At 41.3% G+C, this 25,288-nt stretch overlaps 1 protein-coding gene across 1 annotated transcript in view; it reads left to right on the top strand.

The window, feature by feature from the left end:
* Window positions 1–9,247: 9,247 nt before the first annotated feature.
* PXYLP1 (2-phosphoxylose phosphatase 1) overlaps window positions 9,248–25,288 on the top strand; it is a 63,016-nt gene continuing 46,975 nt past the window's right edge. The window contains exon 1 of the mRNA XM_067301471.1: window positions 9,248–9,364. The gene's annotated coding sequence lies outside the window, so the exon portion shown is untranslated. The remainder of the gene's footprint in view (window positions 9,365–25,288) is intronic.

The following is a 25,288-nucleotide window of genomic DNA, read 5'->3' as shown; positions in this document are numbered from 1 at the left end:
TTGTGTACATGTATATACATTCCTATATGATGGAATATCAGGTCAGTATGCCAAATGTGTCTATACCTGCTGGGTTTAATGCAAACCAGTGTTGCTGACTAGGCTAAGGAGACAGGTATGTAATATTTGCTGTCCTGTGTGAAGTTTTATAGTGCAAGAGGTGCAGAATGAATAATAGTTGTATATCAACATGAGCTTATATGTACCTCCATCAAGTATCCTGAGGTATTTATTATCTTTGTTTTGGTAGAAATACACTAGTGTGGGACAGATTTTGCTACAGGGGTACCCTTGGCATTGATTTTAACAGAAGGACAATGATGGGAAGGAGCAGCCATGCCTTCCTGTATCTCCCTGAGACCCTTTATGAGCAGGGCTGAAGTGTATCAAGAAGGGGGAAATGGGGAAGTTGATTAGTGATAATTCCAGTGCTGAGGTCTCCCCCTGCCCTGGGTGGGTAGACTTCCTAATTTGAGTTTTAAAGTTGGCAATTTTAGAACTATATATAACAGTAAAAATAAACCTAATGTGTTTAAAAATCATTTGGTTTCATGGACAAGTTTTCAGTTCTCTGCCTACTAGAGGAGCCAGACATCTTCCCCAACAAGGGAGTTCCTCAGGCATGGGAAAACATTCAGATATGTTAAAGCCAGCTTTGCTGGCATCTAACCATCTGTTCTCATCTCTTCCAGTGATGGAAGGCTAGGAAGCTGTCACTCCAAATAACTCTCCTGCCTACCACTTTAGCAAGCTGAATTTGAATTTAACAAAAATTGCAGCTTTCAGCAAGAACGCTCATGAACTAGGAAACCCTTGTGTGAATGTATAAGGGCATTTTCATCTCCTTCCCCCCCTCACCCTTATTACTATGTAAATAATAAAGCATGTGGCTGCTGTGGTTGCCTAGGAAGCCAAGTGCTCCCAAGGGATCTGTTTAAAAAGTGTAATCCTGATTCTAGTCAGGTTCATGAGACCCTGGGAATGGAGCTCTTGAAGAGCAGGGCATGTTGCATCTTTTTTCTTCTCTCCTCAGCTCTTCTGGACTGAGTGAAGGCAGCTGTGCTGCTTTGCTAGACAGAGCAGCTGGACCTTGGCTACTCTTAGAACCAATTAAGTGTTGTAAGAATGGCTTGTCTTACTCTGGGGAGACAGAAGGAGCTGTTTGGGATCATAAATGACACTGGAGAGCAGTTGTGTATGTATGCAGTCATTCTAAGGGTTGTTTTTGAGGCCTTTGCTTGTTTTAAGCACATGCTTACTTATAGGGCATTTGTACTTTCATCTGAGTTGTTTGAAATGTGAATAAAGCAATGATATGAATTCAGATAATCCTTGAGACCTGTGTTTTGGAGGACCATTCTAAGCCCTTCTGTAGAATTTCTTTTCAGAAGTTAATGCTAATGGAAAATTACTGAATGGAGCTTTAAATCAGTGAAATAAACTAGCCAAATAGCACACTTACTAGAGAGGCAAACATGGTGCTCTCTCCAGCTCTGTTTCCATCACATTGCCCTGCGTTCCTGGCTGCTATGTGGAGAGGCAGAGCAGGGCAAACCTGGTGCCTTAATATTTAACACTGGTTTAAGGCTGTTTGAGAAGCTGTCTGTTGTATCTCATATGTGCTATTCAAACTTGAAATTGTATTTGGAATAACACCTGGATGGAAGTATTAATGTAATAACTGATTAGCAACATAATCAGTGCTCATTAGAAGAGACTTTAGAATGTGGTAACAAAAGCTTGAGTTTGTCATTTGTTTATGTTCCCAAATTAGTATAAGATCTTCTTATTCACAACTACTTTAAAATGCAAATTATGAACAGAAACTCTTTGTTCAGAACTGATGTATGATGTGTCATAAGACATTGACTTAATGTCATTCAAGCTCCCTTTCCAGTGGCACTGAGCAAAATGGGTCATGGGTCTTGTACTGGGTCTTGTGCTAATGTGTCCATGATAAAGCAATTTGGCTACAAAGATGACTGCTAAACCTTTGCAAAGTGGCGACAGGTGTTTTCTATTGGGGGAAAAATCAGCAGTGCATGATAGGGGTATTTTCTTAGCATATTTACAAAGTCTATTTATATTGCACTTATTTCTCCATGAGTGTGGTCCCACACAGACTTCCTCTTTCAAAAATTTCAGCCCCAAACTTAATCTGTGGTTTCTGCTGCTTGCAGCGATCTCTCCATTAAGAAAAGACAATACAAACTTCTTTCTCTTCAAAATACAACACCTTGTTTGCACATTTATAAAAAGCACAAGCATGATATTGCCAGATGGTGATACCTACCCCACAAGTACTAAAGCTACTTTTGTGGGTAGCTGACAACATTGTTGTTAAATGTTGTTAAATTCTTTCCTGTTGGAGAGAATGTAATTACAGAATGAACTGATACATGTAAGTAAACTAGGTACTTCTGAGGTGAACAGCATGTTTATCCTGCTGTAAATTTTTCCCACTTTGGAGACTGGTTAAAAATTATGGTTTACTACCTGAAGAGAGCTAACTGCTTTTGACTTAGCCTTTCTGCCAGTCCATGCCATGTGGACATTGTTTTTGACATGCCTTGGTCTTTGCCTGACTGTGTGGCTGTAGATAATGAATATCCAGCAATCCTTGTTGCTTGCTGAATTATTGCAAAGGACTTGATTAACTGGTCTTTGTTATTCTGATATGCACTCGCACATCTCCTTTGTGACCACGTAGGGCCCTGTTAGGATAAGATGTGGCCCTGCTGGGATGAGATGTGTATATGTTAATCCTGTGATTGGTACGCTTCCAGTTGCATGGCAGTGGGGCTTGGAAAAGGAGGGAAGAGGGAGTAATGCGATGTGCCAAAGTAACTGTTCAAGTTATATTTGTTCACAGGTTCAAATCTATTTTAGAAAATCCTGCAACTAAGCCAGCTGATGTTCCAAATGAAAGATTAGTTATTTGCTAGCAGATATCACATATGTTTATACTCAGGAAGTTCAAGCAATGCACAAACAGCAGTCTTCTGTATTCACTCAGAAAAATAAACAAAGGAAGGTTTTTATGGTGCTAGGCAGAAGAAAGGGGAATGCTGGCAAGTACAGGCAGATAAGGCATCTTCTGCCATGTCCATTTAATAACCCCTGGAAACAACGTAGGACTCATAATTATTATTTGGGGTTTAATCAACCAGTAAAAGAGTAGAGGGGGGGAAAAATAATGAAATATGTGGTAATGTTCCTAGAGAGCATGTACTTTAATTGCTGATTGCTTGATTATTGCTGAAATGGATGAGGCTGTGTGATATTATCAGGAAGTTATGCCTGAGAGCAAGAGGTGAAAACATAATATTTAACTTGAACAGGATATGCTGCAAAATGTGTTTGAGGGCTGAACTGAGTGACTGCCTGCAGAGAACTTAAATGCTGCAAAGCTGTATATGTAGTAATGATGAAGAATAAGATAATAGGCATCCTCCTATTACCAAACATAAAATGCTGTAAATGTAGTAGAACAGTTACAGAAATCTGGGTGAGTAGCCTTGGCATTGTATCCACACCAATGGTTATGACATTATTAAAAGATATCAAAAGACCTGATAAATGTCAGATTGAGGTAATCTGGTGAGTAACAATATTGGCAACCCAAGAGGCTGTAAGAATGTGATATTAAAATACACATGTGAGTCATCAAGGCACTCGAAACTATAAAGCGAGGGCTAATTTTGCCAGGCACTGGCTCGATGTATCACATGGCATTTGGAATGATGCAGAAATATGCACACAGCAGCTAAGAAAAGGTGACATCACGCTTCAGGTATGTGGTGGCAAAAAGCAGGCGTAAGTAACTGATTTCAAAGGGTTTCCTTCAAGAACTGTCGGCAGTTTCTTGAAATACTTAAAAGCACTAAGAATGAGACATAAAGCATCTCAGACTGTAATTAACAGACTGAAAGCAGTGCTTTCTAGGAATGAGGGATTGTCAGAAGTGACCTTTTGCTAGATGGAGAGTAAAGACTTTGTATAGCAGCCAGGAAGGTAGCAGAGAAACCCAGCTGCAGTTCAACAGTGGAATGGAAAGAATGAATCAGACTGCTAAAACTCTTGTGTGTGTTTTTAAAAAAAGTATAGAACCTCAAACTGTTAGATTGGAGAAGTAACTCCAGAAGTGATAGCTCATTCTTATTCTATATGAAATAATATCTTAATTACCGTCACATAGTTCAAATCTGATACAGCTTAGAAGTGAGTGAAACCCTCCCTTAAGAGCAAGGCTGCAGCCTTGTGTGTAAGAACAGTGACAGCTCTCTCTTTTCCTACTCACTTGCACTTATGCAGTAAAAGGATGTGAGACTGAAACCTAAGTTTCAATGTACTCTTCCTCTGGTAGATGTCAGCGGCTGAATTAACGTGAGTTGTACCAGACTTCTGAGTAAAGTTCCTGAAGATGCAACATTATTGAAGGAGGCACAAACAGGACACTACAAATCCTGATAAACTGGCTCATATAGGAGTTGTGCAAGCATGGAAAGGGATGGTGCAGTAACAATACCAAGATTGGAAGAATGGAGATAGCTATAACACAGGAATGCATCTCCTAGAAATCACAAAAACAATTCTGCTGTAAATTTTGTGAAGACTTGGTCTCAGTAGAGATAGATACTAATAATCCATGACTTGATTTAAAGATAAAACAGAAACACACAATGCTGAACCAAGGCAAAGATGATTAAGGATTAAAAAAAGGAAATCCCAAAGTGTAAAGCTCATACTGCTGTGAGACTTGAAATATTTTGCTTTTTGTTCTTTGTAGAAAGACTGTTTTGGTGTGAAACAGCCAGTTTTTCTGTTTTGCTCTTTCCTTTATTTGTTCCCTTTCCTCTGTTAGCTTGCTCAGTTTCTGTTAGAGACTCCTTATAGTTATAAGCTCCAGCTCAGAGTTCTTGCTAATCATCATCAAAGAGCACTACTAAACTGTATCTATGCATAAGCTTTAAAAATTTTGAAAGGATGCAGAGCATGAAATGTTAGGACAGGATTACAATTGCTTGAGTGATTTCTAAGAACAAGTCAGCTTCCTGTCTTTTTTTAAATTAGGACAGTGACATGAATCAGTTATTTCTCAGCAAACTTTCAGTTACTTAGTTTGCAATGTTCTTTGCACTTTTCTAGGAAACCTAAATCCCAAGTATTAAATCTTGGATATGAGAGGTACATGAGGACAAATTTCCTATCTGGTACAGTCTAACAGTATTCAGTTAAGGTAAAATGATTCTCAAATGAATTTGTGTCATGTTTACAACTTCCTCTTCAAATACATAGTATGAAATTCAGTATTTCACTTATTTTTTGTTTGTTTTTATTGCAACTTCTTATTTACCAGTAAAATTCAGATATAGTGTGATCAACCTGTCATAAAGTGCTAAGGCTATCTATTGAGGTGCCTTTCCTAAGGAGTATCTGTATTGAATAAACATGTAGACGGGTAAGATGGTGCTAAGCCCTAAGGGACAGATGCTGACATGCGACCATTAGTTTTTCTCTTCATCCCTTCTATTCTTCAGGCTAGTCACCGAAAGACAGCAGAGTAATACAGAAATTATTAGCAGAGTTGAAACCATCATACCTCCTCTTCTCCCCCTAAATTATCAACAGACTCTTCAAATGTGCCCTTTTTTTTCCTCTTGTCACCTGGGACAGTGGAACCACACCAAATCCTTCCCATGCAAGCACTTTGTGCTTTAGCTTCCAACAAAGTTGGGTGTCCAGAACCAGGACCCAGAGGCACTGCAGAAACTCCATTGTTGTCATGACACTTAAAAGCAGTAGGTGGGATCTATTTGGCATTTTGCGTAAAGTCTTTGGGTTTACTTCCTAATTAATTCTTATGCTTTTCTTGAAGAAAAAAATTTTTTTATGTGAAAATGTGATTGTGTACCATGAGTTACAATCTGTCTGTAGGACAATGCCGAGCCAAGCTCTCTCTGCAGAATCTCCCATTTGAGAATGCAGCCTGTCTCTGGAAAACTGAAGGATGTGCAGTTGCTCTGACTCTGACTAGGAATGAAGAAGAAAAACATTAAAAGGTCTTCTAATTGCTCTGACTCACTCAAAGGGTTATATGAGAGAGTCAGTTTTAAGAACAAATTCAATAGTTCCTCATTAGTTGCTGAGGCCCTCCCTAAAAGACATAAGATATTTTTCAGGAGTGATAACCAGAAGCTGTTTCTTTGTGAATTCAGGTTCAGGAGGAGGCTGGTAACACCTCTTATCAATGGAAAAAAGCCTGATGATCCAAGTTTAAAAAAAAAGGGGGGGTGTTTATGCATTTTTTCTTAATGTGTTTTCATTTGACTTTTGTATGCATTGTTTATTTCTTTATAGATAATCCCTTGTTCACAATTACATTATATTAGTCTGTACATAAATGTCTGTTTTCCCATGCCTCTGCTCATAACACAAAGAAGTTCAATGAGATATCAGAGAACAAGGAGACACCAGTTTGCCCACAAGCCATATACAAACCAAACAGTTGGAGTATACTTAATTATCATTAAAATAATGCAGAATTAGAATCAGCAGCCTGAAGTCTAACTAAACCATAAAATTAATACTAACCTCCCTGGATAGGGATGCATTTCAGAGTGACCTATCCCCTGTAATTTAGGTTGCCAGTTTACCTCCTTGGATTGAGGTCAGATAGAGGAACGCTAGTGTTTTGACTACATGTAATAGCAGATTGTCTCTGTAGCAGTTGGTGGATGTTAGTGACCTTACTCACAGGTTTAGCATCCATACGTACTCAAAGCTGAAGTTTGGTTAATGTGCCAAAATCTTTGTTAATTTGTAGACAGTGAAATTCACTCTACCGCAGGGATTCCTGAAGACGTTGCCAGAAGAGCAAATTCTGATGATATGTAATAGTATTTCTGCTATTCAAAGATCTGTGGATTCATAATGGTATGTATAGGAGGAAGTAGATCCAGTTGACCAAAATATCAAGTGAAGTGATATGGTGAGACCATCCATAAACCCAAAGCTGATAGTGATTTGTTGCAGCCTGAGTGTCCTGCCTTGTGAGTATTCAGTTTGTCTCCTCTATTTTCATCTTCATAAAATACAAATAGATGGGGTCTATACAGAGGAATTTTCAGGGTATTAATAGCTTTGAATGCATATGTTGTCCTTTGTGCTATAAATAGCTTAATGATTTTATCTCTAAGTTAAAATGTCATTTGTGTATAGACAGCTGTATTTTATTCTCCAAAGCAAAAAGATTCTGTGAAGAAAATTAAATCCTTTTATTACACAGAACAGATTGGAAGTTCCTGAATTCCATATCCTTTGTGAATTGCACTTTGTTCTGGATGCAGATGGTAGTGTAACTGTCCTGGCAAGCATTTGCTATCATCATAAATCATTGTTTCCATATGGAGATGATTTTTCTCTGAAGTATGTATTCAGCTTTGTGGGCAGGGATAGGCCAGATTTCTTTGTGCTACTGTTGGGATTTATACAATCTTACAATGCCCTGGAGTGACCTAGGCAACAGCAGTCAGAAGTCCCATTGTTCCCCAACTGGGGTCCCATAATTTGTCTTTTATTTTTCTGTAAAACATTTTTTCACATTATTGGCACTGTTTTTAAATAAAAAAAATAAAAAAAATTAGCTGGTAGCTGGGAAGAACAGCAGCTTCTGTGTATTTGATGTGCAGGTGTTGGCCAGGAGGCAGCTCATCATGCTGTTGAGCATCTCTGGCCATGTGCTTAAAGAGCAGTAGTAGGAAAAGGCTCCCCCTTTCTGCCCTGCAGATGGACCACTGCTCTCCACACCACCAGGATGACACCCTCAAGCAGCTGGGACTCTGTTGGGCAAAGCTGTGTGAATTCCTACTTCCTTGCTTGGAAGGTGAAGAGGAGGAGGACCTCAGCACAGGTCCAGCTGCAATCATACCAGTTGGGCAAGGGGAATACTGTGGCCAGAAAAACGTGCTTGCTCTCTTTTGCTAGGCATGTCAGCTCTGGGGATATGCAATATCAAAGAAAGCAAGTTTGGCTGTGTGCTGTTATTGACAGGGCAGTGATCGCTGGTCATCATGACCCCAGGACAGTGGAGGCCACACAGATAAGGCCACTCTCTGGTAGAGTGGCATGACAGTGCAGGTGGGAGCTGAAATACCTGGGATCATAAGTGGAACTGTATTGAAATGACTCCTAAATGCAACAAAAGCTCTAGAGCAATTTGTGGTTAACATTGGTGTGAGTTGTGTAGTGTCGCCACATCTTTCCACTTTGATCCTGTTTGCATAGGTCCTGCACAGGCATGTCAAAGTAGGAGTGAAAAGAGCTAAGATTCAGTGTTCCACAAATCTGTAGGATTAGTCTTAGACTCTTAGTTTTAGGGATACATGAAAAATGGGGATATGCAAAAGATGATCAGCTGCGGGATTAAATGTGTGATACTGATGGTAGGGAAGAATCAGCTTCATGAGAGGAAAGACAGATTAGCATGGAGGCTTTGGATGGGCAAATAAATGGTGCCAAATACTTCGGTGTGAGTGATGAAATGACTTTGCTTGCATTAACTATACAAAAGATATTAAAAAGATATATGAAAGATATCCTGTCTTTAAATTACACAGAATGCTCCTTTGACAGGGATTGAAAATTGGTATTTCTCAAAGTGGCAGTTTGTGTCAACCTCCAGCTGCACTCCTCAGTCAGTTGAGAATTCACAAGTGCTTTTTGCATATAGTCATTAACAATAATAATCATTTTGCTTAGGTCTGTCAGACTTTTGTCCCATATGCACAGCCACGTACTTAAACCCTGGGAGCAGCAGGGGGATGTTGAAAAACAGCACTGATGTGCGGGAACGCGCTCGAAGGGAGTGTTACTACAGCCAGAGCGTCCCTTTGGTGTCTCACGAATGTAGGCAAGAGGAAGAGAGGAATCCCTTCCCTTCCCTTCCCCACCCCCCCCCCCCCCCAAACCACAGCGCTGCGAGGGCGGCCGCGACCGACCTGCGCGGCGGCGGGCGGGTCGGGGCCGCAGCCGTTAACGGTCACCGCGTGCGGGCGGGGGTGGAGCAGGGGGCCGCGCGCGCCCGCTGAGGAGGCGGCGCGGGCAGCGGCGCCTCGTGGCGCAGGCGGCCCCGCCCCGCCCGGCCGGCCGGGGCGGCGGGGCGGGGCGGGGGGCCCCCGCTGCAGGGCCCGGCGGCGGGCGGCAGGGGGCGCCGGAGGGCGGCGCGGCCGCGGGGGGCGGTGCTCGCCACGGCGCGGGGCGCTCCGCGGGCTCCCGAGCCGGAGCCGTGGCGAGGTGGCGGCTCCTGCTCCCGCTCGCGCTCCGGCCGCAGCTCGGGGAGGAGGCGCTGAGCGCGGCGGGGCAGGTAGGAGGCGCCGCTGCGGGCGGGCGGCCCCGTCCCCTCGCCACCGCGGCGGGCGGGCGAGCCGTGCCCCGCGGTGCCGGTGCCGCCGTCCCGGGCGGGCAGGTGGGACGGCGCCTCGGCGCGGGGCCCCGCGGCGTCTCGGGTGCCCCCAGCGCCCCCGTTAATACGCGGCGGCTCCGGCGGGGCGGGGGCGCCGCGGGCGCTGGGGGCTGCGGCCGTTGGGAGGGCGGCACCGGCACCGGGACGGCCGGGCCGGGCACCCGGCGGCGCTGCTGGCGGTGGGGCGCCGGTGCCTGCGGCCGCTCGGCCAGGAACTTTGCGCCGCCCGGGAGGCGGCCGGGCCGGGCCGGTCTGGGCCGGGCCGGTCTGGGCCGGGCCGGGCCGGGCCGGGGCAGCGGCGTCGCGCTGCCGCCGCGGGGCCGGGCCGGGCCGGGGCCGCTGCCGCGCCTCGCCCGCGGCCGCCTCGCCGGGGTTTACGGCGCCTGGCTTTTGTGGCGCTACCTGTCTGTAGCGGGTTTGACAGCGGTCCCTTCCGCGGCATGCGTTTTAACCTAAAGTTTTTCTTTTGTTTTATAGTCTTGAACAGACTTCTGAATGTGCGTCTTTACTCCAGGTTCCTGCAGACTAATTCTGAACTGTTTGAGAAGCACTGGTTATGCATGCATACAATATGTGTATATATACTTATTTATCTGAAATGCTTTCTGACATGCAGATATTCTTGGCCTTCGTGCAGGTTATTGCATTTAAAAAGAATATTTCTATACATATTTTTAATGATAGAGAGTGAAGGGTTGAAGAACGCACTTGTGAACCTCGCAGTATGCGTTTCTGGCTGGCTGGCTTCACCTGAAGGCAGGACAGTGGGGGCGAGCGGGTGGGAGGAGTGCGTGTGGCGACCTTACGTGCCTGGTGTGTCCTCTGCCACGCAAGTCCGGGATGAGCATCTAGTTCAGATCTTAATTTTTCTCTTTTACAAATCTTAGGCGCATAGTTCTGTGTGGATGAGAAAACTACAGACTAAGTGGATCTATCCTTGCATAACTGCAAAAGCTGTCACATGTAATAAGTTATTGTGCCAGTATTACAGTAGTAATGGGATATTAAACCAACACGCTTTAGTAATAAGTAGCTGTAATACTTATGCCCTGTTTTGACGTCTGTAGAAGGAGGATTAGCTCAGACAGAATTTGTAGTGGGAGGGTGTGTGTGGGATGAAAAGCAAAAGCTGCTTAATTTTAATCTTCTCAAAAAGGTAACTAAAAGTAGTGCATATGGTTAAAACACATATGCTTCTCACACTAATGGCTTTTAATTGTAGTTTCTTAAATATTTTATGTAAACTCAGCAGTGTTGAAACATTAATTTTCATAAGATTCAGTGCATACTGAGACAGCTCCATGCTCAGCAAAAGAGGAAGCATTGAGGAATAGCTGGGTCTCGTGTGAAGTTCTGGCAACAGAATTATAAAACTGCTTTGGTGCGATATTGTACAGTAATTACCTGTTTACTTAGACTTTAGACACTTAGTTATATTGTTTCAGTTTTATAATTGTGAGTTTGCTTTTCACTACCAGCATTCACTTGTTTTTTGGGCTTTTTTAGTTTAAAAAATGGACATCTTGGAATGAATGCACACAAAAGCAATGCTTCGGGGTGTGTGGTAGGACTGTCCCCCATGACGTTTGCATTCCCCAGTGGTTTGACAGTGGGGTATATACTCTTGCCGGCTTCTTCTCCCCCACGACCTCCCCAGACAAAAGAAACCCTAAATGTCCTGCAAGACTTCTTATGTAGGTCTTTGTTTCTTTCCATAATCTCATAGGAGATCTTTGCACTTAGGTTCTGGTTGAATTTTTCTGGACAATGCCTTTCTTGCTGAAGTTGCAGATAAATTTTTATTATGAAAGCATTCAATCTTGAGCGTATCTGCATATCATTGCCCAGAAGATGAATGCCAAATTAATATAGTCCTAAGAGTGACTTTTATTTGGATTTATGATTAGTTCTAGTTGCATGTTCTCTTCCTCTCCCCAAGGTTCTCATTCTGTTTTTAAGTAATACAAAGAATACTGGCAATATGAAAAAAACTTGGTGAGATTTGTGTTGCTCAAGTGAGTGTAGGAATGAACTATAAAGACATCTATTTTATGTATGCTTTGTATTCCTCCACCTGGAGGAGCATTGCTTGTGGTAGATGCTACAAATGAGGAGGTGGCACCCTAACCATTCAGCAGGGCGGGATGCCAGATATTAAAGTCTGCCTTTACCAAAACGATGACGATACCCTCTCAAGGCGTAAGTGGGAAGTGCATGCAAAATATACAGATGTTACTTTAAGTGTTAAAGGAATCATTTGATAGATGGAGTGCGAGAGGACTTGAAGAAGACGGAGTTTGTTACAGGTAACACAGGAAGGTTTTGGAGCGTTACTGATAGGAGCACAGACTAGTTACTGATCGGATGCACAGTAAGACAGCGTGGCAGCTCCGCTGTATGGGCTTGCAGTTGACTAGTACGTACAAAGGCTGCAAGACCGCGGCCTTGGAGGCGAGGAAGGATTTGTTCAGAGAGGCCCTCGCTGGTCCAGATGTTGGCCAAACCATGTGGTTGGTTGTGTTCAAGCAGCAGACTGCATTTGAATAGCATTTGAACGTAGCTTTTATATCATGACTCACGGTGAGAGAGAGGAGAGTCAGGAAGCGAGCTGTGCATTGATTCACATTCAAAAGGTTGTCTTTAAAAATACTCGAGCTTGGCTGAAAAATTTAATTTTAAATAAAAGCTTAAATTGTGTAGAAAAATGGGAAGAAATGCCAAATGCCTGGTGGGAGACTTTAAATGTAGATTTCATGCAAGATTTCTACTTGCATGATTTCTAGAGTCATGGTAATTTTACTGGAATTGTACTAAAATATTTCAGTACAGATAAAAAGGTTGTGCTGTAAAATACATTTTCCTTTGCAGTGCTTTTCCAGAATGCCTTCCATAATAAATGCAGGCTGATGCATGGTATAAATTACACAGAAGTAGAAATATAAATGGAAACAGTTGTTCATAAAGCTACATGTGGGATGATGATGACTGAAGTTTTATATAGGAACTTTCCAGAAGGATGCCAGAAATGTTGAACAGGCTATGACTTGCTTCATTTGCTACTAAAATCAGGCTACACTGTGATGAAACCCAGGTGGTGACTCCTTAAACAACCACTTAGCTTTGTAAACAATTTTGGGCTGAAAGTTTAAGAAATCTTATCCTCTAAAAATTGTAGTGGAAGATACTTGAATCTTGACTCATGTCTGTGCAGGAGCACGTGGACAAAGCCCATATGACTTGCTTTGTGGTATCAGGGTTTAGTTTAGAATTCAAAATTTATGTTCTTGTTTGTCTTGAAAGTGCATGTGGTCTTTGATTACAGCTGGGTGTGACATTTTCTCAGTAGCATTTTAAAGAGTGGGAAAAGGTACTGTTGGAATCACTGTTTTACTATGTATTTTTTTTTTTTAATCAGATAATGATATTTTATTGTGTCTGGATAATGCCAGTGTTGCAAGTGTAAAGCTTAATCCTAAACAGCAAAAATGAATGAGCATGTTTTCATTGTGCAATGTTCTATTAAAATAGGAATGTTTGCCAGGAGGACTGCATAGGTGGATGGTAAATGTGTGATGGTGTGCTAAACGGGGAAGGCCTTCAGAGCAAGACTCATGGACTGTTTCATATTGGTTAAAAAGTGGGGCGGGGGGAAACCTGGGCATTGAAAAGCTAGATTATTTATAGGTATTTTTTAAAAACAACTGATTTTGGAGGCTGAAATCATTAGGCTTATTTGTTCATGCCACTCAGAAAAGACACCGTTCAGCAATACTGGTTGGTAATTGATTTGCAGCTGTTTTGTCCTTAGCTCTTGCAGCATCCTTAGCATTTCATGTGATAAGAATGAAGTCAATGCCCACAGAAAGTTGTCATAGGATTAATGTTTTCTAATTTGAAAATAAACCTGGTAAATTTGTCTCAGTGCCTGCTATGATAAATTTCATCATACTTATGCAGTGGAAGACTACTATATTCTCTACTGCTGATATTCTCTGGTGATTAAAATAGAGGCACCACGAATACCCAGTACACTCTGTTGTTAAAGATCGTTTTGAAAGGACAGAGTAATACTGACATTGTATCTGACATCTTTCCATATTTCTCATACTTTGTTCCTCTTCCTCATATTTCTGGTTGCTGAGTTGGCTTCCTAATTGTTCATCGGTTAGCAGCCTGAACGCAGGCTTGCGTTTTTAGGTATGCTTTTGGTTACCTTTGTGAGGAGCTTCCCTCCGGCCCGTCAATTCTGAAAGTAACTTCCTGGAGGGAAGCAACAAAACTGTGTCCCAGGATGAACTGGGGTGTAATGCAGTGGACTTTTCGGATGAGATGCGAGGACATCGCGTTTAATGCCAGTGTGGTTCACCTGAACCTTTGTTTATTCTTCCTTGTGAAGAACTAATCTGCCTGCTAGTACCTCTGTGTCCAAGCTCTCTCTAATAGTAAGATGACGTGTTGTTTCTTGAGCTTAATTTGTGCTACAGTCGGGAGGATGGGGGAAGACGCCAGGCCTGCTCTTCTGCTGTTTGCCAAGGAGCCGGGCGCTTTCCCCAGTGTGGTGCCCAGCACCCAAGCAAGATGGCAATTGTATGAAGTGCTGTGGGGAAGAAAGGGGAGCAGAAGGTGCTCACTGTCCCTAATGCATCTGTCTCATCACCAGTCTGGAGCTAGATTGCAAGAAGAAAGCACAGTAGTCTATTTAGTGCTTTTTTCAGTACGTGCTGCCAGCTGTCAGTGCTGCAAGTAAGTAAAAGTATAACCTGTAGAAAGAAACAAAGGTTTTCTGTTTGTGAGGCAGGAAACACTTGTGTTTATCTACACTGTGGTTTTAAATCCTTGTGACTGTGCAGTGCACAGAGGTGCTTGAATATGGAAGTGTTGGATGACCTAGCGTATGATGCTGGAATGGAACAGATGTCGTAGCAGAGGACACGGTTAGGAGAAAAAACACTTTCAGATGAGGATTGAAAATGTAGCTTGAGCTCAAGGATGGAATAGAAATGTAATTGGTAATAAAAATATCAGTCCTCCCATCCCTTTCTCACAAACATTTCTCATGTCAGGCTGTTGAGCTGCTGTTTTTCATGTATGCATGAGATAGGAATAACTTAGCAAAACTGTTTTTTGCCTTATGGTAAACTTTCTGTAATGGCCAAGTCAACAGATGTAAAATGCTACACCATAGGGTAAGCTGAAATCCTGGCTAGCTAATGGTTATGGGTAATCTCGGGTGAGTTGCCAAGGGACCATAGTGGGTTCAGATTCTAGAAGTTTTCCAGAGGACGAAGGATAAACAACCTCCTGAAAAGGGGATGCAAGGTGGGATGGTGAGTAAGCTGAAGAGCTCGGAGTATTAAGTCAGCTAGACCTTAGAACTTAACTGAAATCTCCCAAAATTCATTGAATTTAGTACTGTGAGCAAATGAGCCTAGTTGTGTGAACCCGTGAGAACCACGGGCGTGTGACCTTTCAGCAGCAGTGCAGGCAGGTGATGAATAGACCCAGCGTAAGATCATTTTGGATTAAAAGGATAGGGGTAGATTTGTGAGCTTAGGTCGCATCTTCAAATCGGTTTAACTTGATCTCAGGACAGACATGTGGAGAAAAATATTGTCCTTCATACTAACATCAACTCAAATGTTGGATAGGATAAATTGAATGTGCTTTAGGAAAATAAACTATATTTCATACATTTATGAGGTTTCTAACCAAAACCTCTTTACTCATCTGTTTGTTCAGCCTGAGCTCGTGGGTTGATTGCAGTTAGTTCTGAATGAATCCCGGCAGCGTTTGCTTTCGAAGTCAGTGCCAGGAGAGGGTATTTGCAGCAGAAAACAACCCCTGACACTGGAGCAGGGGGAGGCAGGTTCGTGATCAGAGGCATGTTCAAAGATTAGTTTTGGAAATGAGGGCATGGGGGAGTGTTATAGGAGGAGGAGTCATTCAAAAAATTTAAAATGAAAAAATTTAAGAACTTAACTAAAAGCCCTATAACAACTCAAGCATGCTAACTGCTTTGCCTTTACACAATTTTTGGAGCTATAACTTTATCTGATCGGCTGCTGGCTGTGATCTGTATGTGATTAGAGTCTGTGCATGTACCATTCGGAGCATATGGGATGCCATTTTAAATTTACAAGTTTAAAATAATTATCTTTTGGTGCTGTTTTTTTTAAAGAATTATTTAATTGCCTGTATCCTGTAGGATGGTTTTTCTGCCAGTTATGATTCAGTTCTGGCCTGGAGCCATCAAAAATCTTAAGGTTTCTGCCAAGTTGTTTTATAATAATGTTGAAAAAGAGTTGCTCAGTTTCCTTTAAGGAAGTAAAAGCACTTCCTTAGTTTTTGTTTTTACTTTCCCTGCAGTTCAGAGAAGTGGAAGTGTATGGCCTATCATGGGAGAGGAAAAGGAATAGGAGTGTGGTGATACTGCCGAAGCTGATAACAAAGAGCTGGGCTTGTGATAAATTCCTACACATTAAATTTTTTTTTCCATGGGGCCTCTAAAGTGAAGTGCTATCATTGATACATATTTTCAAATTTCTGCAGAGTAACTTGTGGGCAGCTGTTGAGCTGTAGGACGCTGACCTTATTTCCAACCAAAAAGCGCTAGGTAAGACCAGGCTAAAGTGCTTATTGAGAATGGAAAGATCACTTGAATGGAAGGATCCCTTGAACTACGGCTTTAAATGGATCAAAAGAAACCCGAGCTAAGGACGCCTACTTTTTGAAGCGTTTCGTGCTCTCAGACGTTTGCTATTGAAACAAGTAAACCATATAAGACCTGTGAATTCATCACAGTTGGAAAACCAAAGCTTGGAAAATTTCAGTTCTTAAAAGGAATGTGAAAATGAGAGAAGAGGCATTAAGCTGGCAAGGGAATTGCAGTAGTCATTTCTGATGTGGCTACTGTACTTGTGATTTTCATTTGCCATGAAGTCTTGTTTAAAAAGAATAGTTTATGATCCAAAGTGATTTAAAAACTGTTTAAGGCTTTGTTGTTTGATTTGATTATAGACTGGATTATATTGGCAGGTTTTTGACACAACAGTGAAGCCTCCCTGTGATGTGAAAGAAAGCAGCCCATGCTATATCATGCTCTGTTAAGATGTGAGTTTTAAGCCACACTGGAAGTTTAAAACAGTATCCATATTAACAGTAACTGCTATACTTGGAGAGATCTTACAGTGGCAGTAGGTACGTGGGTTTTCTTCTGTTGAATGAAATGATCTTTCTCAGTCTTCATTTTGATAACCTAAAACGTGTAGGTTCCTCATACTTTTTTTTTTTTTTTGGATTTGTTTGGGCAGGTTTGTAACTGGCATAGCATAAAATGAATATCCTAATAGGATGAAGGAGGGGAAAGAGGGTCTGTGAAGGGAACAGCAAGGGAAACTTCAGAGCGTTACAAAAACGCAAATGGCAGCAGCATGTGCTTGTACCTAATGCTGTTGTTGGTAGAACCCTTTGTGTCTGGTGCTGCAGATGAGTTTCTGTATAAATCCTATCCTAAAAATAGTGGTCAAAGGAAGAATGGTGTGACCTGGAAAATGTGAAGTTTTATCCATACACGCAGTTTATCTGTGTGTTGGCATAGAGAAAACTATGTTTAAAATACCCCATTCTGTTTTCCAGTTTTTTTTTTTTTTTTTCTGCAGAAGGACATGCCTTTGATGCCAGTGATGTTACTTATTTCTGTTACTGCGTAGCCTTTATGTCCTTTCTTTTAACTAATAGGAGTAAACCAAATCTTTATTTTGTGCTCAGAATTAGAAAAACTAAAAGATACCGCATACTTAGTTTAGATTTTTTTTTCTGTTGGAGAAATGCATAGGCATGAAACCCAAGAGTGTATGAAAGCCCAGGTTTTGCTCTCATGTTTATACAAATTGGTACTACAGCCATTGTGACTTAAAATAACTGGAAACAGCAGTGTAGATTAATTGTAACAAGAGCTCTAATATGTGGGCTTATCACTTGATCTCTGTAAACACTGAAGTAGGAAAGCGCAATGAAAATCTCCTGTAGCATGTTTTCACTCTTATGTTTTGGTGGTTTTGCTGGAAGTGTACTGACTTAGAAGCAAGCCCAGCAAGATAACCTAGATAGGTCAGGTGGCATCACAGCATCCATTGCCATTCCTTTTCTGGATGCTTCCTATTTATAACCAGCAGTTGCAAAGTTAAAACTTTGATCATATTTAGTGCTTGCACTAAACAAAGTGTTGCTGACCAGAAGAGATCAAGTAATCTTGTAAGACCTTCTTCCAATTTGTGTACCTACAGATTTTTTGACATATAATCAATGAAAGATGAGTATTGTTATATTCTGTTATGTACTGTAAAAAGTGTTATGTATACCTTTGGTATAGGGGAGTGTTGCATATGTAAGCTATATATATATATGTATTATATATATATATATATATATATTTGATATGCATGTACTGACAGAATTAAGGTTGGCCAAATCCTGCTAGGAAGAATGAGAAAGATAGATGGTTGGTGGGACTTGAGAATATCTAGAGGGACAAATTCTGCAAAAGGGACCAGGGTAAAGGGTAAAAAGATAGTTTACAGTGATGTATGGCAGAATGAGGCCTCTGAAAAACGGCAACTAGGGGGAGAACTGTCTGGCACTTATTAAAGGTGAAGGAAATATATTTGCCTTAGGACACCTGATGAAAAGAAGAATCAGCACAACTACAATTTGGAAATCCAGAACCCGTGTGGAAGTGCAGACATTCATAATTAGAGAAGTCAGTACTCAGGTAGAAATATATCTTGACAACCTGCTTGAAGGACCAAAGTAAGAGTCCCTGTAGGTGCAGTGTGCAGCTTTGCCCATTCTCCGTAGTGTGGAGCAGACTTCTGTGGAAAGAGGTTCCTGTCCCGGCCCCGAGCCTCCCCCAGGGAAGGGATGTGACTGAGCGTCACCAACCGATGAGTGTGACTACAAATGCTGATGCAAAGAGAGCAAATGCACAAGCATGAATTTTGGTGCTGACCATCACTTTGTCCTTTGGTCTAAATATATGTCTAAATTGGGCACATAAAGTAGAACATAAAGGAGAATAAAGACAGGTTGCAATAAATGTTTCATAATTGCTTCTTTGTGCAGTCTCTTTGTTTACTGTCAGAGCTAATGTAGGCTCACGTCATGTCTGTGTTGTGGCTGACAGGAGCGCTTGACGTTCTTTGTAAATGGAATAGTGGAGTCAGTAGGAGGAGGAGTCCTGCCACCGGGCTGCTGCCAGAGTCTGGGCACAAGGCAGCAAGCTGGCTCCAAGTTGAACCTCTACAGCGGGGAGTATTCTGGGAAGGAGGGGAAGGAGACTAAACTTAAATTGAGGTGTTTTTTAGGGAAGGACATGCAGGACGTAGAAATGTTTGAATTGCAGCTGGTCAGAACTGCTGTGGTATATCCTGATTATGGTTTTATGAAGAGCAAAGAGATTGGAGGCGGAAAAGTGGTCGAGCACAATAGCATGCTCCTGGAGGAACTGGTTACTTACGGTATCTTATGTTTTGGTACTATACCTACCTTCACCCTCAAAAGTTAGTTCATGCGTTTACTTGTTTTCTCTTAGTAATGCTGCTGTCTCTAAGAACTATTGATTATGTAGAAATAATTGCACTACTGATATTCTTTAATGACTAAAAATGATTGTGGTCACTCTTACAAAATACTGTATCAGTGTTCAAGTGCTTCTTAAATGCAATTTTGAAATGTTACTCAATAAAAAGGATATATTTACAGCTTACATGGAGATTATTTTTCTTAAAAAAAATAAAATAAAAAAAGTGCTGTTTGAATTACCAGAAACATTTGGTTTTAGAAATGGTCCCTTGCAAGGTGATGTGTGGTCAGAGTACTGGTGAGGTAGCCTGTTATATCTAAATGCTATTCTGTGGAAGTATGAGAGAGACAAAAGAATCAAATTATGTAATGATCTTCTCATTTTCTTTAACAGTTCTCACACTTTTTTCAGTTATTTTTATTCAAGAAAACATGCACATAATTTCGTCAGAAAACTGATGCAGTTCTACGGAAAATCCAGGAACAGGAGCGCTCTGGCTCCAAAATAAATCGACTTTCAATACTGGAAAAGTCATAAAGGAGACTTGTAATGTTATAACATTCATGTGCACGAAACGTAACTTGAATGTAGACATCTCTGTATGGCTGTGTTTAAGACCAGTTTTATTAAACATTCCATAGACTTGTAGGTTCTAGTTTGCATAAAAGAAATGTATTCTAAAGGACTTGGACTGACAAAAATCAAATGCAAAACTAAATTGTATGTAGAACTTGTCCTGCTTGCATCTGTAGTGGCTGATCTGTGAAAGAAAGCAAATCATAATAGTCATTTCTGAGTAGAACAGAACTGAAAATCTGGGAACTGCTATTTGAAAGATGCACTTTGGTTGTAAGCTGAAAATTGCTTTCCCAGAATTTGCAGTATAAAATTGTGTCTCAGTCCTGTTTAAACCTGAAAGCTGGTTGGGATAAACAGATGGTTAAAATGTTCATCATGGTATCTGTTTGCATACCTTGAGATTTCAAAGCCGAGGTCTGAGAGTGAAGTGGACGTTTTCTTTTGAGAACAGAGGATCATCTTTAAGGTGTGATCTAATGGTCCCTTCATCACTTTTGAAGGCTAAGCAACTCTTCACCTTTACGTGCAACACCCAGTGATAGTTTTGTTAGTACAGGACATCTTCAAAACTTAAAAGGTTGCTTTATTAGCCTACAGCATTCTTTTTTTCTTGACGCAGCTTGGGGTTTTCTGGGATGTTTCTGTTATAGAGATGATGAATTATCTTTAAACTTTCTCTTCCATTCTTCTCTTCCTCCCAATTTTGTTATGGTTAAAGCATTGCAACCAAATTCTAGTTTTCTAAACAAGCTTGTGCATGAAGATTACTGTATGTCTCATGTCAGCCAATTAGAATAATTTCCCCTTGCCCCCAGAAAAGCATCCTCCTCCTCCTCCCCTCCAAGTCATTAGTGTCAATTAGACTACCAGTAGGGAGAGAGGCCTTAAGAGTATTCTTTCAGCCTCTTCAAACGTAGCTGTTGTAGCAGTCCCAACCTTCTCCAGTCTTTTGACCTTTGAGGTTGAACAGTGAAAGTGGTTTATCACACTGAGGATTTTAAGAGTAAGAAATCGTGATTCCTTGGGCTACCTTTCTCCCCCCTGTGTCTCCTTTGAAGTTGTTTGCTATTGCATTCGAGTAGTTCTTGGTCTCTTCCAGCTGAACTTCAAGGTGCTTGCACTGATGGGTTCTCCCGTGGTGGCCCGCCTGTGTCTATGCTCTTTCTAGCAAACAGAGAGCTTTGAAACGGGTGTATATTTACTGCCCAGTCCAAATAATGAGTGCTGCAAAGAGGGACCAAACTTGAGTAAGAGCTCTCTTTAATTCCTCAGCGTTAATGAAGTCAGAGCTTGTGCTGGTTGCTTTGCCAGACTATGCAATACTGCTGTGCCATTTTCAATAGCTTTTGCAGATCTCAAGAAGATCAGCTGTGCCAGGATGAGGATTCTAGAAGTAATAGATAAGGAAGACTTTTGGAGCAGGAGAAAACAGAAAATTAGATGTGGGTATTTAAATGTTTCAAATACCAAGCTTGCTGCTAGAACGTTAAGTCAGGTAATTTGAAAATAAATTAAAAAATGTTTTATAAATAGCTATTACTTTTTACATATTAAAATAGAGTTATACTTGGTTACATATGCACTGCCTTCTGTCCTTTGTGTGCATGATTACTGTCGAGTCATATGTTGCCTTTTCTTATCAGGGCTTTCCTTATCTTATGCTCTCTCATATGCCTGCTGACCTGTTTATACTTTCAGTCAAGTTCTGTGTTTTCTGTAATTACTAATTTACTTCCAGATTAAGCCATGGGGTGGGCTAACGTGAGTAACATTACTGAGCAGGTTTTACTCTTCTAGAAACTTGGTTTTTGTGTCAAGTGGTATGACCTGTTTCACATTAAAGAAAAAAGCTCTCAAAAAAATTGAACACTTGTTTTCTGATGAGAAAATAAATAGAGACTGAGAATTGTGATTAACACTATTACAGGTGCTAGCTTCATTGCTTCATGATGCTATGCAAAGTGCGACTCCAGTGTAGCAGGAATATGTGTCCACTTTAACTGGCTGAAATTATAATTAGCTGCGAGGGTTTTGTAAGGGTTTCCTCAATGTGCCAGTTACAAGTATGAGTAACTAAGCAGGTTGTGCTGGCCTCACAATCAGTTCTTCTGAGTGTTGCTGTTTCTTTTCTAGTACTTGCCATAGGTTTTTGTAACAGAGGTGGATTTGGTCATAACCACAAGAAGCCAGACATTATTTTTCATTTCTGCAGGAATATTGCCCAGTAGGGGGAAAAAAACCCTGAAACCCTTACTTAAAGCACCAAAGAAAACATTAGCTTGCTCCACTTGCTGACACTGTTCTTTTCTGTAATTTCCAGTTTAAGGGTATGGAGTTCTTTAGCTGTCTGAGACTGTCTGGGTGCTGAACTTGTGGATATTAGCAGATGGAAAAAAAGTACTGCCTAGTAGTCAGCTGCTGAATGACTGGGGAATAATTGGTGGAGTATCACTAGTTAACGTGAAAGTAAAGGCAAGAAGTCTTTCTCATAATTGTATCAGGAGCTGTCACCTTCATTTCAGATGCCTTCAAAACAGAGCTTGTTTGGGGAAATAATCCCTCATATGTAGAGGAAAGATGAAAGATGCATCTAAAAGCAATTCTAATTAAAAACTCTCAAGTTGATGGATTTGTCATCTGCAGTGTAGAGACATCAGGCTATTAAGTGAGTCCCTGTGTTCTTCTATGACTTTATCTATGAATGTTATTCCAGATAACCCTTAACATACTTTATATAGGCTTTTTGCCCTCTGTCATAGGCTCTGTGAACTTGCTACAAAATAGACTTGTATGTGTCTTTCACCTATAGTCAAGTACAGACTTAATGCTTCCTTTCTTTTTGAGGAAAGTCACAATTTCTCTCTGACATTTCATTGTGACCATTTTTGCTTACTTGTATTTCAGCAGTCTGTGTCATTTTGATGTGCCGTATCAGATAAATGCAGTAATTTTGTTGAAGCAGACTTTGAAGAGTACTATTGATTATTTATGGAGACATGCTATTTTAATCAAGTAAATTCATTTAAGCTGTCATGGTGATTCAGTGTGATAATGTGCTTAGGCTTCATGCTGGATAGTAGGTCTGTATTCTAGATGGATACAGCTAATTTAGAGGCCATCATATCAGTCAATTGGCACAGAAGTTTGATGGCAGTGGTGGTTTAATGTCATGACTAACTCTACAAGAGACTTGAAAGCGTTCATGTCAAGTTATTTTCAGGGCTTGATTAAAAAAAAAAATCAAAAGGAATAGTTTGGCTAATAACAGTCCTGCAAAACTAGAGTGTTTTTTCTGCACTTTGCACGCAAGGGGGTGGGGAGTTGCATGTGGAGCAGTAGCTAGAAATACCCAGCTCCTTCTGAACAAGTAGGTTAGCTGTGCACTGGGGAGCCCCATGCTTGCTCTAGGCTTTCAGCATTTTGTGTGTGTGTGTGGTTCAGATGTGCTGCTTTTGTAGCATTTCTAGGTAGTTATTAACTTTTCCAGTCAAATAGCCTGAAAGCAAGAATGTGGCTTGACCAAATTGTTCCAAGAGCCTGCAGAGGCATAGGGAGAGTCTCCTGACTCCCTGGCCTGGCCTTTTCTTGTTAAGACTGTTTTTACCCTTGTGTGAGCATGCAGTAGTCTAGCAGCTTACATTAGTTTGTGTTGGCATCATCTTGCGTGATTAGGTAAGAGCTGAGGGTACTTTAAATGCTGTGAGTCATTCTGGCTTGTTGTGATGAGTTGAATCTTCTGGATTATGTTTAAAAGAAAAAAAGAATTGGTTAGGTAGGTATACCACAAAAGGTGGCTCAAGAAATAGCCTTTAAATTATCTGCATTTAGATATAGGATGTTTTAATAACAACTATTCTTCAGAATGTCTAGCCTGCTTATGTGCGTCACTCTTGGAATTAATGTTGTCTAACTAAGTTCCTGGTCCTACAGGGCTTTATCCAGTCTCATGTTCTGTCTTGAGCAAAAGAGCCGTTATCAGCGCTGGGCTAGGAAAGCAGTGACTGGGGTCCGCTTGTGAAGCTACTGGCAGAGCGCTAGTACTCAAATGCTGACTTCTGCCTGGTTTGCAGCACAATAGTCCTTATTGATCTTTGGAGCTAGTAACTACTTACTTATCTGGGAGGAAAAGACCCAAAACTCAGACCTGGAGACTGGAGAGGCAGCACTGTCAGTTGTTGATAAAACTGACCTTTGGGTATACTAAGAGCTTACGAGTGGAGATGGTGAGGCTGGACATGACCTGCACTCTGGCCCGTCTGCAAATTAAATAGGTAAAGATCAATATTCTCTAAATGTCATGTTAGCAGCAGATGCTCTGCAACACTGCAGCCTCTTATGCAGTAGTATTTTCTGAATACCCCAAATGTGCATGCTTTTTGGCAGTGTACGTAGGCAAATGGCTTTATGGGGAGGTAAGGTCGTTGGTTTGTTGTTTTTTTTCCTTAAGCTCCCCACTTAGGATATGCTCCTAAGTGCTCACTTCACTGAGTGCTGGCAATGCTTGTTGTATCGCGTCCACTTAATGTTGGCTGGCTGAGTGCTGCTTTCCCCGTGGAGCCTGTGGGTGCCGGCACCGAGGAGCAGCTGCGTCCGTTCTCAGCCTCCCGCGAGCTCACTGGATTCCAGGATGTTTGCTAACAGGACAAATTGGATTGGCAGCCTCCTGTTTATCAGTTGCTCAACAGGAACCCTTGCTACTCCTAATCAGTCGTGACACAGCAACTTTAGTTTGTTGATGGGCTAAAGTGCATCTAAAAGAAAAATCTTTTCACCTTGTTTATAGTGTCCTAACTATTTGTACCTAAATGTCTTAAAACATCTGATCTTACAATTAAGGTTTAAACCTGATTAAACTTTTTCTCTAAACTATTTGCTAATTTGAGGTGCGTGTTACCTTCTTTTTTTCTGACATTGTCATCTATCCTCTTATGTGGCAACTTTTATTTATGCAGCAGCGCCATTAATGAATGTAGACTGCACACAAGAACTCTTGTTCCTGAGAATTTTTAATATATTTTACCTATTCCTCCCTGCTGAGTCTAATTTTGTTTTTCCTTTGTTTTTCCTTCTGTTATTCCATCTGTTTGGCTTAACTGCTTCACACTCTCCTAGTGTTTTGTGTTCACTAATCCTTGTACCTTCTTTCCTTTGCAGCTTAGTTTAGTTTCAGCGGTGAGGTTGGCATACCTTTCCTTAAGATGTTCCAGGAAGAGCTTTGATTTTGAGTAATTGAGACTGTTAAGTTAAAATCCTTCCTTCTGCCTCTCTCTTTAATTTATTTTTATTACTACTCGCTCATGCCATCTATGGTGCTATTGGCATTTTGGGAAAATGCTGTGACAGGTCTGGTTTCTTGCTTCGCAGAACCTCTAGTTCTTTCCGTTGTTCCAAAGTTTTGAAGGCTGTAAAGATGGTTCTCGAAGTAAAATGAGACAGGCAGACCTTGGTCCTGCAAAATGTACATGCATTCTTAATTTCATGTGCTGGAAGTCCCATTGATTGCATTACTGGAAGATGACCATTTATGCTCTGAGTCCCATTGCTTGAAACTCAGGAAATCACATTGGGAAATGGCCAGTTCACAGATCAAACAACTCTTAAGACTAAACACAATAGATGCAATAAGAAATCCAGTGATTCATAATACTTTTTTGGAGAATTTTCTC

The sequence above is a fragment of the Apteryx mantelli genome, chromosome 9 (genome assembly GCF_036417845.1).
Source record: "Apteryx mantelli isolate bAptMan1 chromosome 9, bAptMan1.hap1, whole genome shotgun sequence".
Classification (NCBI taxonomy): Eukaryota; Metazoa; Chordata; class Aves; order Apterygiformes; family Apterygidae; genus Apteryx; species Apteryx mantelli.
The sequence above is the reverse complement of the archived record's forward strand: the minus strand, read 5'-3'. Positions and strand labels throughout refer to the sequence as shown.